Here is a 16,977-nt window from a genome sequence, read left to right as displayed (position 1 = left end):
GAGAAAAATTTCAAGAACCCACAAGGAATTGAAGAAGAAACGAAGGAAAGTCTAAATCGATAAGAAGGATGAATAGAACCTCGACCCGATACTTAAGAAAGTCGAACTTTGGTATAGAAGAAGAGGAAAGACGCCACAACCTTGGGATGGCGGTTAATAAGTCTTTGAACGCCACAAGGGGATGTCTTGATAAGTTCTAGTTCAATGAAGAACCAACAAGTGAGAGCCTCACCATGCTTTAGATTGAAAATATGTCAAAGATCGGCTTTCTTAAGTATCGGGTCGAGGTTCTATTCATCCTTCTTATCGATTTAGATTTTCTTTCGTTCCTTCTTCAATTCATTGTGGGTTCTTGAGATTTTTCTTTCACGGGTTCACATCAGTTGGTATCAGAGCTTTGACTTTTCTAAATCGATTTGGTTATCCTTTTCTTTTGTGCTTGAAACTTTATCTATTTTATTCATCATTTGATACTTATTGTTTTCATTTCTTTCAATCCTTGTAAGTCTTATTTGCTTGTTGTTATCAAAAAAAAGAGAAAAAAATTCAGCAAAAAAAAGAGAAAAAAATATTATTTTCAGCTAAAAAAAGAAAAGAAAGGAAAGAAAGAAAGACTGAAATTTTGAAAAAAAATAAAAAAAAATACTGCAACAAAAGGTGGGTGTAGAGACCTTGTTATTTCTATACTTGCTTTTTTTTTACCGCCCTTTATCTTTCAATTCTGCATTTCTTTCAAGTTTTGTCTAGATTTAATTCTGGTACTTGCCTAGATTAAGTTCTGGTAAATTTTTTTCAGCACTTATTTCAAGTATCCTTCAATTTCGCATTTCTTTTAAGTTTTGCCTAGATTTAATTCTGACACCTGCCTAGATTAAGTTTTGGCAAATTTCCTTTCAACTTTTATTTCAAGTATCTTTATCTTTCAATTCCGTATTTCTTTCAAATTTTGTCTAGATTTAATTTTGGTACTTGTCTAGATTAAGTTTTGACAAATTTTCTTTCAGCACTTATTTCATGTATCCTTCAATTCAGTATTCTCACAAGTTTTATCTAGATTTAATTCTTGCACTTGCGTAGATTAAATTCTGACAATTTTTCTTTCAGTTTTTATTTCCAGTATCTTTTTCTTTCAATTCCGCATTCTAAAAGTTTTGCCTAGATTTAATTCTGACAAATTTCCTTTTGGCACTTAATTCAAATTTTCAATTCTGTAATTTATATTCTTCTTCAATTCCTATCTTTTATCCTAATTTCCTTGGAATTTTTTTCAATTAGTTAAAGAATGTTTACAGGGAATTGCTTCAATTTTAAGTTCTTTAAAAAACTAACATTAGTGAGTTGAATGATTCAGTGACAACTTACTTTAATGGCGACAAGCGGAGATGAAACAAGACCTACAGAAACCCTTGAACAACGTGCTTTATGGCAACATTTGAAACGCATGGAAATCAGATTCAGTCAAGTCTTCAACAGATTAGAGAGGCAAGATGCTATAATTACTGGATTACAAAATAGTCAAATTGGTAGAGTTCCTACACGAAGTGCAAGGTAATATAACTGTGATGATGATGATGGCATTTCAGAGGGCATTGATGATAGAGCTTCTAGTGGCAGATCTGGTCATGTTAGAGTGGTAGAAGAGGAAGGACAAATGATTATGTTGATAGAAATTTGGGCAATATCGAGATGAAGATTCCTTCATTTCAAGGCAAAAGTGATCCAGATGTATATTTAGAGTGGGAAAAGAAAGTGGAATTAGTGTTTGATTGTCACAACTACTCTGAAGAAAAGAAGGTAAAACTTGCTGCTGTTGAGTTTATTGATTATGCTATTATTTGGTGGGATCAAATTATTCTAAGCAGGAGAAGAAACAAAGAGAGACCCATTGACACATGGGAGGAGATGAAATCTATAATGAGAAAGAGGCTCATTCCCTCACATTACTACCGAGATTTATACCAACGATTACAAAGTCTAACACAAGGGTCCAAGACTGTGGAAGAATATCACAAAGAGATGGAGATTGTCATGATTCGAGCCAATGTGGAGGAGGACCGAGAAGCAACCATGACACGATTTTTATACAGTTTGAATTCAAAAATTACAAATGTAGTGGAGTTGCAACATTATATGGAGCTTGAAGATATGGTGCATATGTCCATGAAAGTTGAAAGGGAACTCAAAAGGGTTCAATCAAGCATGAGCAAAGTCATAATTCATCCAATTGGAAATCTAGCTGGAATAAAAAAGATGATAAAGTTGCAGCAAAGGGTAAGACCGAGTTTTTGAAGAATAAAGATTCTAGTTCTTTGCTGGTCAAGGGTAAAGAATCTATCCAATCTTCAAGAAACAGATATATTAAATGCTTTAAGTGTTGGGAAGAGGACATATTACATCACAATGTTCAAACAAAAGAATTATGATTTTGAGAAAAAATGGTGATATTGAAACTGAGAGTGAGTCTGAAGATGATAGTGCATTGCCACTATTATTGAAAAGTGATGTAGAAGAGAGTATCTCATTGAAGGTGAAGCCCTCGTCACTAGGCGTGCTCTAAATGTGCAAATGAAGGAAGAAGATGAAGAACAACTAGAGAACATATTTCATACCCATTGCCACATCAAAGAGAAGGTATGTAGTATGATTATCGATGGGGGAAGTTGCACTAATGTAGCTAGTACTCTCTTGGTTAAGAAAAAATTATGCTTACCTACCACTAAACATCCTAGACCTTATAAACTACAATGGTTGAATGATTGTGGAGAAGTTAAGGTCACTAAGCAAGTATTGGTTTCATTATCCATTGGTAGGTATCATGATGAGGTTCTTTATGATGTAGTGCCAATGCATGCAAGTCATTTGCTGTTAGGTAAACCATGACAATTTAATAGGAAGGTCATGCATGATGGGTTCAAAAATAAGTATTCTTTTATGATGCATGATAAACTTGTAACTCTTGTACCATTAACTCCTAAGCAAGTATATGAAGATCAATTGAGGATCAAAAATGAAAATGAAAAAAGAAAAGAGTGTGAGAAAAGAAAAAGAGTGTGAAGAAAAAGAGTATGAGAAAAGAAAGAATGGAAAAGAAAATGAGTATGAGAAAATAAAAAGTGTGGATGAGAGGAGTGAAAAAAAGAATGAAAAAGAAAAAATACTTCAAGAGCAAGAGAGTAAAAAAGTGAGTTTTTATGTAAAAGAAAGAGAGGTTAAGAGAGTTTTTTATTCTCAACAGCCGATGATTTTACTTTTGTACAAGGAGGCTTATTTCAACACTAACAATCTTAACTCTTCTTTTCCTAGTGTTGTTCAATCTCTTTTGCAGGAGTTTGATGATGTATTTTCTGATGAGGTTCCTGATGGATTGCCACCACTTAGGGGAATAGAGCACAAATTTATTTTATCCCAGGAGCAACAATTCCTAATAGACCGGCCTATAGGAGTAATCCGGCGGAGATAAAGGAGCTTCAAAAGCAAGTTGAAGAGTTGATGAGGAAAGGGTACGTCCGAGAAAGTTTGAGCCCTTGTGTTGTTCCTGTTTTGCTTGTGCCAAAGAAGGATGGAACTTGGAGAATGTGCGTTGATTGCAGGGCTATCAACAAAATTACGGTAAAGTATCGTTATCCTATTCCTAGATTAGATGATATGTTAGATGAACTACATGGTTCTTATATTTTCTCTAAAATTGATTTGAAGTATGACTATCATCAAATTCGAATGCGGGGGGGGGGGGGGGGGGGGGGGGGGGGGGGGGGGGAGATGAATGGAAAAGTGCTTTTAAAACTAGGTATGATTTATATGAATGGTTAGTCATGCCATTTGGGCTAACTAATGCTCCTAGTACTTTCATGAGATTAATGAATCATATTTTGCGTGCTTTTATTGGGGACATTGTTGTAGTATCTTGATTTATAGCAAAAATTTAGATGAGCATCTAAATCATTTATAAAAAGTTCTACTTGTTTTGTGAAATGAAAAATTGTATGCTAACCTTCAAAAATGTTCTTTTTGCACTAATCAGATTGAGTTTCTTGGTTATATTGTTAGTGCTAAGGGAATAGCAGTGGATGAAGAGAAGGTTAAGACTATTCGTGAATGGCCAACACCAAAAACCATAACTGAGGTACGTAGCTTTCTTGGGTTGGTTAGTTTCTATAGGAGGTTTGTTAAAAATTTTAGTACTTTAGTTGCATCCTTGACTAAAGTTAAAAAGAACGTTGGTTTTCATTGGGATAGTGAACAAAATTCAACTTTCAACTTACTTAAGGAGAAGCTAACTTATGCACCATTACTTGCATAACTCCGCCTGTGATAAGTTTACCTTATCATTGCCGGTCCCAAGCCCGGATAAAGGAGGAGGGTTGCGTTAGGTTGCCAGCCAGCGTTAAACTAAGGCAAACACTCATGAATGGATCCATTAAACTATTGTGCTAATGCTAGGATGTTCCCCGGAAGGAACGCGTTGCAGGGTCCGACTGTAACGTCTCGGCAAGGACCGCTACATCTCCATGAGAACTTGGGTGTAGTGTTAAATGAGCAAAAGTTCTCACACCATAGGTTGGGTAAGAATAAAAATTATAGGAAAATTAATAGTCTAAGATTTGGAACATGGAATATAGGAACCCTTACTGGTAAAACAATGGAGGTAGTAGATACGATGATTAGGAGAAGAATTAGTATTTTGTGTGTACAAGAGACAAAATGGGTAGGCGAAAAGGCAAAGTTAATAGAGAACTCGGGTTATAAGTTATGGTACACAGGGAAGAGTAAAACAAGAAATGGAGTTGGTGTTATTGTAGATAGTTCGTTAAAGGATGAAGTTGTAGGAGTAAATAGAAAGGGGGATAGAATTATAGCTCTCAAAATAGTAGTGGAGAAAGACACTATAAATGTAATTAGTGTATATGCACCTCAAGCAGGATTAGATGAAAATACCAAATCAAGGTTTTGGGATGACCTAGATGAAGTATTACAAAATATTCCATCAAATGAAATGGTTTTAATAGGAGGTGATCTAAATGGACATGTTGGAGTGAAAAATGAGGAATATGAGAGGGTGCATGGGGATTATGGGTTTGGAACAAGAAATGAGGAAGGTAAAACTATACTGGATTTTGCGATAGCATATGATCTTATACTAGCTAATACGTTTTTTAAGAAAAGAGAAGAACACTTGATCACATTTAAAAGCGGGAATAATAAATCGCAAATTGACTTTCTTATGGTTAGGAAGAGGGATAGAAAGATTTGTAAAGATTGTAAGGTCATTCCTGGAGAAAGTTTAACTACCCAACATAGGTTAGTAGTATTGGATATACGTCTTAAGCATAATATCCATAAAAAGAAAATATCCACTACTCCTAGAATTAAGTGGTGGAAGTTGAAGGATGAGAAACAAAACATATTTAAGGAGAAGGTAGAAGGACAAGTATTAGGTGAAGTATACGGTGACCCTACTACGACATGGGATAAAATGGTATCAAAGTTGAAAATAATAGCCAAGAGTATACTCGGCGAGTCAAAGGGGCATGTACCACCAAGTAAAGAATCTTGGTGGTGGAATGAGAAAGTACAGGAAAAAGTGAAGGAAAAACGAATAGCCTATAAGAAATTATATATTTGTAAGAATGAAGAAAATTTAAAAAAATATACATTAGCTAAGAAAGAGGCTAAAAAAGCAGTGAATGAAGCTAAAAATACAACTTTTGAGCAGTTATATCGAAAATTGGATACAAAAGAAGGAGAAAAAGACATTTATAAAATAGCTAAAGTGAGAGAGAGGAAGACAAAAGATATTAGCCAAATAAGATGTATTAAAGATGAATGCAATAGGGTATTAGTAAATGATGGAGAAATAAAAGAGCGGTGGAAGAGGTATTTTCATCAACTTTTTAATGAAGGTGTAGGTGATCAACTTAACTTAGGTAATTTAAGCAGGTCAAATGAGTATAGAAATTTAAATTTTTACCGTAGAATTCAAATTTCAGAAGTAGAACAAGCTTTAAACGGAATGAAAAATGGAAAAGCCGTTGGACCAGATGATATCCCGATAGAGGTATGGAAGTGCTTAGGGAAACAAGGTATTGAATGGCTTACAAAATTATTTAACATGATATTAAAAACAAAGAAAATGCCAGATCAATGGAGAGTAAGTACTCTAATTCCCTTATATAAGAATAAGGGGGACGTACAAAATTGTGCAAATTATAGGGGCATTAAATTAATGAGTCATACCATGAAACTTTGGGAAAGAGTAATAGAAAAACGATTAAGGAAAGAGACTATGGTCACCGAAAATCAATTTGGGTTTATGCCTGGTAGGTCGACAATAGAAGCTATACATCTTCTCAGGCAACTAATTGAAAAGTATCGGGGCAAAAGCAAGATCTACATATGATATTTGTTGATTTAGAAAAAGCTTATGATAGAGTCCCAAGGGAAATTATATGGAGAATTCTAGAAAAGAGGGGTGTTAGCGTAGTATATATTGACCTAATTAAGGATATGTATGAGGAAGTAACGACTAGAGTGAAGACTTCAGGCGGATTAACTGAAGCATTTCCAATAAAGATAGGGTTACATCAAGGGTCAGCTCTAAGTCCTTATCTTTTTACACTAATCATGGATGAACTTACTGGACATATTCAAGATACCGTACCATGGTGCATGTTGTTTGCAGATGATATTGTATTGGTAGATGAGACACGTGAGGGAGTAAATGCTAAATTAGAATCTTGGCGAGAAACACTAGAAGAGAAAGGTTTTAGGCTTAGTAGAGTAAAGACAGAATATATGGAATTTAAGTTTAGCAATATTGAACGTAGTGAGACAAGTATTAAAATAGGAGATGATGAGTTGTCTGAAACTGAGAGTTTTAAATATTTAGGATCATTTTTGCAAGCCGATGGAGGGATTGAGAGAGATGTCTTACATAGAATACAAACAGGATGGTTGAAGTGGAGGAGAGCATCAGGTGTTTTATGTGATCGTAAAGTGCCTCTAAAACTTAAAGGAAAGTTCTATAAAACGGCAATTAGACCTGCCATGTTATATGGCGCTGAATGTTGGGCTATGACTCGAGCACATGAGCAAAAGATGAGAGTTGCGGAGATGAGGATGTTAAGATGGATGTGTGGACATACGAAGATGGACAGAATAAGAAATGAGAGCATTAGAGAGAAAGTTGGAGTTGCATCTATTGAGGGAAAACTCCGTGAGACACGTTTAAGGTGGTACGGACATGTACTTAGACGACCGATAAATGCTCCAGTTAGGCGGTGTGAAACTATAACAAATACGCATATCAAACGAGGGCGAGGTAGACCAAAAAAGACTTGGTTAGCAACAATAAAACAAGATAAAATTTATTTAAATATAAATGATGATATAATAGGAGATAGAGCTCAATGGCGTAAAAGGATCCATATAGCCGACCCCACTTAGTGGGATAAGGCTTGGTTGTTGTTGTTGTTGTTGTTGTGTTTCTGATCTTTCTCCCTTTGATGTAGGTGATCAAGATTTAAGGACGAATCCTTTGAGGAGAGGGGGAATGATGGAGTCAAACCAAGTGAACAAGTTGCCCAACAAGTTAATATGGATCATACTTAACCCACTCTAGATGTTGTTGATGATCCATTATGCATCAATGGAGGCCCAATTACAAGAGTTAAGGCTAAGAAGATGAAGGAAGCATTTAATATACTAATTGAAGATGTGAAAACCAAAGTTACAATTGAAGAAGGGTTGACCAAGAGCAAAGTCATGCGGCTTAGTCAACTTAATTCAAGCCTTGGATAAGCTTAAGTAGCCACTTAGTCTCATGTTTATGTAGTAGAGATATGTAGGCTAAATTTCTAACTTTATTTTGGTTGTAATGATGCCATAAGCTTAAAATGACTAAGTAGTCTACATACGTCTTTACTAAATGAGCTTTCTTTTGGCCTTTTAGGATTTTTAGATCACCCTATCGCTATAACTAAAGGGGGTGATTGCCACACATGTATCTTTAGCATATTTTCAATCTAAAGCATGGTGAGACTCTCACTTGTTAGTTCTTCATTGAACTAGAACTTATCAAGGCATCCCCTTGTGTCGTTCAAAGACTTATCAATCTCCATCCCAAGGTTCGACTTTCTTAAATATCGAGTCGAGGTTCTATTCATCCTTATTGATTTAGTCTTTCCTTCTTTCTTTCTTCAATTCGTTATGGGTTCTTGAGATTTTTCTCTATGGGTTTATATCAGTAGTGGGTCTTTATGATCTAAAAAAAAATGATCTAAGATGTATCTAGAATGCAGAGATACATATCAAATCTAACCTTAAGGTTTTCTATAGGAAATCTATGGTCAGTGCTAAGAGTACTGAGGTGCCAGCCTTAGTTGTCTTTCTCTTAATCCTATCAATATAAGTCAATAATTTATTTCTAAAATAATTTAAATGAATGTAAGAAAAGTTTAGAGTGTTACTTAGGTTTTTTTATCACTAAAATTAGAACTGACGATCTAGGCTTAATGGAAATCGATCAAAATCGAAAACACAGATGGAAATAACTAGATCAAACTATTGGGGATGCATAGAGCTGAAGTCTCGGGTCCCTGATATAGACACATTTCGGGCGCCTGGATACATATCTGGGTGTTGGACTTTCCGAGCCGCAAAAACCGCTTTTTGCGTTGCGGAAAGTCCGGAAGTTTATGCCAAAGGATCCGTGCGAACAAAAATTTTGCAAAACTTGTTCTATATTCTAGATCTACTCTAGATCTACATGAAAAAGAAGTTACCTTTGATGCGTATCCCTTCGCTAATCCCGCTCGGCCAAACGATGCCGGATCTCAAAAGCGTCAAGTGCCGCTCCTCTACAAGTATCCACACGGACAATCGGTGGAACCAAAACCAAAGGCGTGCTAGCACCCAAACAAGGTTTTGGCAATGGCTAGAGAGGAGAGGGAGAAGGAGAGAAAAACCAAGGAGAGGAAGAATGTGTAGTTCACGTTGAGAATGAAAACCACTTTTCTTTCTCCTCTTGTGGTGGGCCACATCAAGACATTTTAAGGCTAATTAATCCCATTAAAGTCATTCAAGCCTTAGGTTACAAACTCTTATTGTAACCCTCATGATGTGGCATCCATGATGATGTGGAGCATCACCATTGGTCACCTCTTATGCCACCTCACATCAAAGTCAAATGGTCAAGTCAAGCATTGACCATGAGGTGGCATAAGTCAAGTCAACATGGATGATGACATAGCAAAAAGTCAAGTCAATATTTATGATGACATGACACAAAGTCAAGTCAAATTTGACTCCCAAAGTTCTCCTTCTCAAGTCAAGTCAAACTTGACTTCTAATCTCCCAAAGTTGATCAAATCAACTCACTAGCCTAGTTTGGATTACACTTAACCCAACTTGATTCATCACATGAATTTAATCCTCTTGGTTCATCATATGAACCTAATCTCCACCTAATTGTCCTTTGTGTGTGACCCTATAGGTTCTTGTAACGTTGGCAATGCCCCTAAACTCATTTAGGTGCATAAGTAGTGAGCGGTATCTAGCAACACATCACTACTACCCAAGTTACAAGAATGTTGAGATCCAACATCACCATTGTGACTACTAATTGTGACTCTTCACAATATGTGACAAATGTCCTTCTATCCTTGATATCATGATTGATCAAACCGAGGCATAGATCGTGTCATCCTCTAATCAATCTGTGTCTTGAACTCCAAGTAGACTCACTACAATCAAACGAGTTTAACATCACATGTTGACTCATTTGGGCATGACCATGCACTTTAGTGGTCTCACTCTATCAAGAACTATGATATCACTCCCGTTATATGGGAGAGATATATCCCATCTACATCACTCACATCCCTCCGCATAATTTGTTACATACCCAGTAATCGCCTTTATAGTCCACCCAGTTACGGGTGACGTTTGACGAAGCCAAAGTAAATAACTCTTTATGTAGGGAACCATGGTGACTTCAGGTCTAAGGACTAATAGTCATACTAATAGCCACATGAGAAAGTATATGACACTCATATAACGATCCATGATACTTTCTCATGACGGGTCATTCAGTATACATTCTCCAATGCATACCCATGTGTCAACTTGATATCTCATATCCATGACTTGTGAGATCAAGTCATCGTATTGATCTACACGCTAGTCTCGTCGCATTAACATTATCCTTGAATGTTAACACTAGACTAGGAATCATTTAGAGTAGTGTTCTTTATATCATCTCACTATCGATTCAACCAATCGATTGATATAGATACGAACGATATACTCAAGGACATTATTATACTTAGTTATATAGCACGAATATCAAGTAAGTATAATAACTATAAAATGCCTTTATAAAATGTAGAAATATGATACAAAGAGTCCATACAACAATCATCAAATGATTGGCTCTAGGGCTCTCACTAACACTGGGTGCCTATATATCGGCGATTCGAGGCGCCTGGATTAGGTCTAGGCGCATGGTTTAAAGAAAAACCACGGACGCCTTGGCGAAATCGTGGGCGGAGTTAAAGCAAGGCGGGGCGTCTGGATTAGATTCGAGTGCCCAAAACTCGATAAATCAGTCCTTCCGACTAGGACTTTCTTGCCTAGCCTTAGCTAGGACTTGCCTTGCCTAGCCACTAGATAGAACTTTCCTGTTGTATTGCCTACATGCTTAGATTAGTTCATTAGCTCACAGACAATACTTAACCTTAAACCTTTGCCAACATTAAAACATAGGTTCGATTCTGATGCTCCTTGCACCAATAGTTCCAAGGATTTAAAATTGTCTTTTAGCTGTTTCTTTTTTCAAAAAGTGTTTACACTTGATCTTTTTACCAACTTTTATAGTGATAGCATGTTTATTTTATTATGTTGATTGATCATGTTTTTAGCCGACCCCATCTAGTGGGATAAGACTTGATGGTTGTTATTGTTGGTTATCTTACTTTCCTCTTAATTTTGCACAGAATCATGTGTTTTCATAATGTTAAATTGACTCTGGTACAAGGGAAGCTATTATATGATCCAAAGAAGTATAAAAATTAGTTAGACAATTAAATTATTCAATTCTTTGGGTTCAATGACATGGTCATTAGGAAGCAACTCTAAGGATTCTTGAAAAGGCTCTGCTAGACCTAATCGTGGTCATCTAGATATTCCGGTGTCGGTCGGTGAGTAGAACGAAATGTTTCAACGGTTCGGCACGAGATTTTTATTTCCTTCCCTCATAGGAAAAAACACAAACTAAGCCAACATGAAATTAGCTAATGGAAGGTCACTAATTCTTGTTTGACCAGTCTAGTGTATAGCATCACTGGCTCACAAACAAATACCATAATATAAGTGGTTTGTCTCCTTTTTTGGGTTGTGCAGTTGCCTCTGCTTCCTGTTATAATCATGCGCTTATATAGACATCCGCCAATAACCTTCTCTATAGATTGTTTAGAGATGTAAAACACTCTTCTTGAAGATAACATCAAGTGGTCCATTTTATTCAATGACCTCAAGCATCTCATACCAAAATAGAAATCCTAAACCTAAAATATCAAGGTGGGACTAAACCCAGTATTTGCCAATAACCTATTAACTTATTACCTCTAACAATTTCTACCTTTAATTAGCACATTCACTGACATTTTGGTGTGGGATTTGAATGACTTTGGGATGAGTTGCTTTTGAATGCCTTGTCTGTATTGTAATTAACAACATTGACGAGGATGCTTTTGATTATAAATAGCTTGTAGTAGGTGGGAGTGAATGCTGACATCATAGTTGAGCATATATGGATTCATTATATAACCAAGATATCAAAGTCAGTTAGTAATTATGATGACACTTTATGTCAGTTAAGCATATAGGGATTGACTCTGTACTTGATAAGGATAATTCTGAGTTACTCTTGTTATTGTTTCATTATCTAAGATCATGCTTTGATTTCTTATGTCATTTCTAGTATTACCATTTTGTCATTGATCTTACTCTTTTTTGTTAACTGATGCTTCATTCTGTTGGTGATCAGCATCTAAACTTCAGTTATGATGGCAATGTATTAGATTTTTTTGTTTCTATTTTTTTTCAATTTCAATGGGATTTATTGCTTCAAATTTTATTTGAATTTTTTGACAGTAGTCACTTAGCTATTCTTGTTTTTAGTTTTAGCTCTTTTTGACACGTTGAACTAGTTTTCTAATATACCTGCATATCTGAAAATGATTAAATAAATAATTGGGAGCAGAACTGATTTCCCTGCCCTAGCAGTTGTCCTAGCTGCCTCGGCCACTTTTGAGAACGAACATTCAATCAAACATTATGGAGGTCCAACTTTTTGCAAATTTCACAATGAAATCCTGGTTCCATATGTGTTTGTTTTACACAATTGTATTCATATCAACCTACAATGGAGCAACATTTGTTTTTGTGACACGGTGTTGCACATTCTTGGGCACTGAACTTATTTTATTTGTTGCTTTCACAGATAAATCATGCAGGCTTCTTAGCTCCACCAATTCAGGCTCAGTCATGGCCAACTATCTTAAGGAGGCGTCACATTGAGGCCATTGCTAAGACAGGATTAGGAAACACATTAGGCTTTCTAATGCCGAGGATTTGTTGTTCTAAACGCAATCAGAATAATTATAAGATGGGCCCCACTGTACTAATTTTGTCACCAACAAGGGAGCTGGCCACTCAAATACAGGATGAAACAGTAAAGTTTGGTAAATCATAAAGAATATCTTGTGTGGTATGTTTGATGATAGTTGCTACATTCCTTAGTTTGATTTTTTTGGTTTGCATGATGATGATGTCAACAATAAAAAAAATCAATACTCATGAGGACTAAATGTACCCATGCTTACACCATGAGCCCATGGAGAGATGTCTCGGGACTTCAGCCATGATGCTTTAGAAAATGCCATTGTTTTATAGTGGAATAAGATGGTTATGCTGAGTCATGGGAAATTCAGGCTAACAAACACTATTTAATTATATTTTCAAGAATAAGAGGAGAATTCTGTAGTTTCTCAATGTGTTATATCTTGATGTCTAATTGTTTTTCTTATGTAATTATGCATGTCTAGTGCTTGTATGGAGGTGCTCAAAATGGACCCCCAGTTAAGAGAGTTGGACCGTTGAGCTGATATCATTGTTGCTACACCGAGACGTTTGAATGATATTCTCTTTTTGAATAAGTAAAAATGGTTTGAATAGATACCTAAAAAGTGAGGTTTAAGGGTCTATTCATATCATATTTGAGTAGATACCTAAAAACTTATATATATGTATTTGTAATGCTCCCGAATATCCTTTCTACGTCTAATTATCCTCACCAAAAAAACTATGATCTTGAGCGATCTAAATGATATTCTGAATATGAAAAGATTGAACCTCCATCAAGTCTCATATTTGGTGCTTGATGAGGTTGATCGGATGCTTGACATGGGTTTTGAGTCACAATTAAGGAAAATAGTGAATCAGATACCATCTTAGCATCAAGCTCTAATGTTTACTGCAACTTGGCCAAAGGTAGTTTGTAGAATAATTGCAGATTTTCTTATTAATCCTGTTCAGGTTAACATTGGCAATACTGATACACTAGATGCTAATAAGGCCAATACTCAGGTATTCACAAGGTAAATACTAGATATTTCCTATCTCATTTGCAGTTTACACAGGATTAGAATGCGCTGATGGATTCTATATTTTTCTAGTTCTACATTACGCCTGTGGAGAAACATAGGCTATTGAGCACATCTTGTATGAACAAGAACCAGGATCTAGACAAATGTGCGATCAGCTTGCAAAGAATCTCTATAGCCATTTTGAAGCAGCTGTTATTCTTGGCGACAAATCTCAGAGAGATTGTGTTTTGAGCCAATTTTTTTTGCAGTAGGAAATCACCCATACTCATAGCTACTGATGTAACTGCTCAAGGCTTGGACGTCAAAGACATCAGGTTAGCCCATTTTTGTTTCTGTGTATCACATTTATTTGAACTATTAATCAATGGTTGTGGTGGTCCAAAACTTGTGTCCTATTCAACTATGATTTTCGAATAGGAGTTGAAGATTACGTTCATAGATTTGGAAGACAGGGAGGGGCAGGTGCTAAGGGAGTAGCATATACATTTTTCTGTGATCAGGATTATAAATTTGCAGTAGAGCTTATTAAGGTCCAAAGGGAGCAAACCAACGTGTTCTCTCAAAATTGCCGGTGTGGATATGGGGGTATAGAAGATAGGGGTTTAGTTCTAATGCTTTTGTTGATTGTTAGGATTGAGTATTCGATTAAAATCGAACCGAATCGAATCGACTCAATCAAAATCAAGCCAAATCAAATTTTTTGAACTAGATCAAAATTTTAAATAAAAATCAAATAAATTAAATTGATAAAATATTGATTAATTTAGTTTTCGATTGAATTAATTGGAATAATCAATTTTCTTAAATATTATAAAAAATTTATCAATTAGTTATGGATTTATAAGTTTACTTATTTAGGAATTTATAATTTTTTTATTTTGATTAATTCAATTAATTCGGTTTATTCAATTTAATCGAATAAGAAAGTTTAAAATCGAAATCGAATTTAATTAACCGAATTAACTGATTTTTAAAAAAAATAATCAAAATTTTGAAATAATCAAATTGGATTTTTCAATTATTCAATAAATTTATTCGATTTAATTGAATTTTTACTCACCCCTAGTGATAGTTGGCATGATAGTCATGACCAAAGTAACGATAGATTTCATAGCATAGGCAAAAAGCTCTAGTCAAGAACAAATTGGAGCCTGAGCTTGTGACTTAGCCTTACGGCAGGCTTGGAGCACTAAGCCCTGAGCTCACAACGTAGTCTTATGACAAGCTTGGATCATCGAGCCTCGAACTTGCGACTTAGCCGTACGATAGGCTTGAGCTCGCGACTTAGCCTTACAACAGACCTAGAACATTGAGCTCCGAGCTCGCGACTTAGCCTATACATCTAGAGGTAGAGGTGTTGGTATCATATTCACACCTGACTTGATTAAGGACCGACTCGAGCTGAGTTCCTCAGCCTCCACATTCTACTATTTCCCTTTTACTACTGTACTATTTTCTAACCCCTACTCACACATTACACTAGATCTTATCTACACCCATTTCTTTAGTGGTGAACGATTTCCTACCGTCACCAACTTTAGTGTTGTCCAGTTCAAATTTGCAGACTATGTCTTGCATAAGGTCTTAGTGTCTTGCATTCAATCAATAAATACTAGAGACTTAGTTGTCATATGACCATTCCACTCATTTCTCTAGTACACACTTAGACAAAGATTGGACATAAACTTTAGTCTTCATATCTTTAGGTCCATCATTTATCATTCGTCCATAACTACGAGTCATTGAATCTATATGCCCTACTATCACATTTTTGACATTCCTTTTTTGCATCTTTAAGGATTGACACCCCTCGAGGTAATGTCAAATCCTTATTAGACTTTGACAAGTTAGGAGTTAGACAGTTTAGTCTAGCAAAGAAGGTTATTAGAGAGAATGTCCTAGTTTGGAAGCATGGGTCCAACCACCTCGATCTTCGGATATTAACGATATATCAGTAGAGTTCGAGCACAACACACCTCAGCTACTAGTACCTCCACCTCCTTTGACCTTAGAGGACCAAGTGATCCAACTTGAGGATACTATCACTCGTGGATTTCAACATGTGGGTGCCCCAGCCATAGGAGATTATGAATATGCTTTGTGCTCAGCACATGCCCTAGCAGCACCCCTCTACTTCTGATTAGATTGGTCATCTTAGTTTGACTTTTTGTGGACTTGTGGTTGACTCATTTTAACTTTTGTTGACTTGTTTCACCTTTGAATCATGCTACTCGTATTTGACTATTTGACTATCAGTTTGTTTTTCTATATGCTTAATTGGTTACAAATGCAATGCCAAGTTTAAATCTCAATTTCAATTGAATCCTATGAAAAACTAAGTATCATTGTGGAATCATGAGTTCTGGAGTCTTGATTTCGATCTTCGACCTCGAATAAATGTGTTTTACATTGTTCTTAATTCCTAATCCTAGAATCACGAACGTAGAGATCGAACAAAAACTTGAATGTTGTTATTAGATCATGAATAATGTTTCTGAATATCGATCTTCGATTTAAACTGAAATCTCTCTATGAATCATCTTGAATCCAAAACTTTCATCTGAATCTCGAATCTGTATAGACTCTTTGAGTATTGAAATCTTTTTCTTTGAGTTTTTAATTTTGAACTTCTCGTTCGAATTCAAAGAATCCTTTAAATTTTGAAACTTATTTCTCGATCTCAATCTACAAACATGCAATTAAATCTTGTTTTTGACTCTACAAATTTGCTACCAAAACAATTGGATCTCGAACTCCATCATCGTAGTTTGCTAGTTGAATTCAAAATAGTTGAAACTTCCATCTGAGAATTAAATATTACACATTGAATACTGTATCACTTTCTTAATCTTGAAAAATCTTATTATCTAACCTTTAATTTTGATTTTTTTTATTCTCAAATCCTATCTCTGTTGGATTTTTACATGCATAATTTAAAATTTTAATTTCATAAATCATGGCAACGGAAGCATAATAAACCAATTTATCACTAATTATGTAAAAACTCATCCAAGAAAACACATGCATGAAAATATAATTGTAAATAAGACATAAACAATATTATACCTTTTGAATGATGCGGAGCAGAAACGACATCAACTAGCAACCTTGAGCAAGGTTGCCTGTACTCGTATCCACGTTGAGATCTCCTCGAGAAGACTTCTCTAAGTCACGTGTCATATCTTCGCTGTGATACTAGTCGAAGGGAGGGGACAAGTGATCTGAGAGAGGACCTATGGTCTGATTCTGTATCCGGTGGCTCAAAGCAACCGAATATGAATCAGAATGAACGGAGGGGATCAGCCTCCGTTTA

At 35.7% G+C, this 16,977-nt stretch overlaps 1 pseudogene; it reads left to right on the top strand.

The window, feature by feature from the left end:
• LOC141842821 (DEAD-box ATP-dependent RNA helicase 14-like) overlaps positions 1 to 15,500 on the top strand; it is a 33,742-nt pseudogene extending 18,242 nt beyond the window's left edge.
• Positions 15,501 to 16,977: the final 1,477 nt, after the last annotated feature.

The sequence above is a fragment of the Curcuma longa genome, chromosome 12 (assembly GCF_044706935.1).
Source record: "Curcuma longa cultivar G26 ecotype Majalengka, Jawa Barat chromosome 12, ITB_CL_G26_1.1, whole genome shotgun sequence".
NCBI classification, from domain to species: Eukaryota; Viridiplantae; Streptophyta; class Magnoliopsida; order Zingiberales; family Zingiberaceae; genus Curcuma; species Curcuma longa.
Note: the sequence above shows the minus strand (reverse complement) of the source record. Positions and strands in the feature narration are given on the sequence as shown.